Below are 2,177 nucleotides of genomic sequence, written 5' to 3' on the forward strand. Positions count from 1 at the left end.
ACAAGCAATGTATTATTATTATTATTATTATTGTTATTATTATTATTATTATTATTACAGTCTGTTCGTGGAGGCGTTTTCCAAAAATTTGTTTTTCGAAACTTGTCCTGAATTATATGTTTTGACTGAGAGAATAATTGATTATATAACCTGTGAGGATTTAGTTGTTCCAAGGAAAGATTAAAAAAAAATCCTAACTGAAAGCTGTGGACGTCTAAATCCCTTAAATGTATTATAAATCAGAAGAACGTCATCTTTAATAATCGGGGAGAATTACCCGCAATCGGGAGCTGCAGACGCACGTCGGAAAAGAATTGAAACTAGCCAAAATAAGATGTAAGAAAAAAGTGCAAACCGTGATGGGCATTGAGATTGCATGCCCTGCTTGAGACGGAGTCAAATCCATGAGAGTGCAGTCCGAACAACATTCCATTTCTCTTGTTGGCAAGTCAGACCTCAAATTCGTAAATGATTTAATTATTTTTTTACAGTATTTTTAATACTCATGATTTTAGTGTTGAGCTGTCAATATGCAGAGACACTCCCCCAAAACTGTCTGAGATACACCCATTCATCCGTATTAACTGTCATTTCATTTTCAAACGTTTTAGGGGAGTGAAAGAAGAGAAAAGTCCTTGTCCTGACAACATTCGTTGCCGTCTTCTGAAGAATCGTACAAAACCACTGGCCGGAATCTTTCCTCCAATTTTGAGAAGCCTCTTCATCTTCATCCGGTTCCTCGCCTCTGGAAGTACTCTTGTGGCTGTTGTCAAAGACTTTTCGTGATTTTGCGTGTTTTCCATTCATTGATTTCTCTTCAGCTTTTCATTGCATACAAACTCACATTTTAGCAGATGGGCTCACCAACACCCACAATGTTTACTACAGTCCAGTTTGCTGGCTGACAGATAGACCTCAGAAAGTGAGCATTAATGGTGTTTAATTTAATCCGATGTCCGTTTATGTTCCACCGGATCCCTAAAAGGATGTGTTCTATCACTGCTTTATAGTTTTTATATCCAAATGAGTGACAGAGTATTCAAAGGGATAGATTCTTCATCAAATTTATGGAAGATTCTGGAATTATGTCACTTTTAAACGATGAGAATCCTGATCATGGTAATGTAGTTAGTGCTTTGAGCGATTGGTGTGATTGTTCTTTCTTACAAATCAATGTTTCCAAAACAAACACAAAAAAAATGCTCATTGATTTGAGAAGGAAGTCTTCTCCTCTTCCTCCTTTCCTAATCGGAGGCCTAAATTACCAAGATCTTTCCTCACTTTATCGGGCGAGAAGAGCAGCATAGTCCCTTTCCATCACAACAGACTAAATATAAAATGCTGCCATTTGGATGCAGATACATTATTACATACATGTACTTCACAGCACAAGGGTGACAGTGATGACAAATGTCCTTCAAGGTTATTTAGAATATTAGTCAACACATTAACAAATTGCCTATTAAATTATAATCAAAATCATAATTTAGTTTATAAATGACAGAGCCAGCCCAGTGGTCAACTGGCCTCACAGTGTAGAATTGCAGGGTTCATTTCCAGCTACGGCCTTCCTCTGTGGAGTTTGCATGTTCCCCCCGTGCCTGCGTGGGTTTTCTCCAGGTACTCCGGTTTCCTCCCACATTCCAAAAACATGTGTAGCAGGTTGATGGAAACTCTTAATAGTACCTAGGTGTGAGTGTGAGTGCGGATGGTTGTTCATCTATGTGTGCTCTGCGATTGGCTGGCAACCAGCTCAGAGTGTACCCCGCCTACTGTACGAGGCATACATGGCAATTTTCCGCGGATCCGCGGAAATCCGCCGTTTTATTTCTTAAATTGATCATTTTTGTGAATCGTCTAAATCCGTGGAGAAAATTTTAGGGGCGGTCAGGTACCTTATTGTCGAGTTTTCACGAGCTCTCCCGAACAGTCTCTCCGTTTTCCGTTTGTAAACAGCCCTGCGATTGGACGTGTATGAAAGCTTCAACTAATCAGATCACTGAAGGCATTATTTGTTGCGGAAGTCTTAGCTCGATTATAAACGGCCCAGCGATTGGTTAACTACAAGCGATTGGACCAATCAAATTGCATGTAACATATTGCTTTACCTGATTCATGGCGGCCTGTTCGTCTCGCAAATTCATTGTTCTGGGATCGTTTTGAGCGGAATTATGAAA

Source organism: Hippocampus comes, unplaced genomic scaffold (assembly GCF_001891065.2).
Source record: "Hippocampus comes isolate QL1 unplaced genomic scaffold, H_comes_QL1_v1.1 scaffold158, whole genome shotgun sequence".
In the NCBI taxonomy this organism is placed as follows: domain Eukaryota; kingdom Metazoa; phylum Chordata; class Actinopteri; order Syngnathiformes; family Syngnathidae; genus Hippocampus; species Hippocampus comes.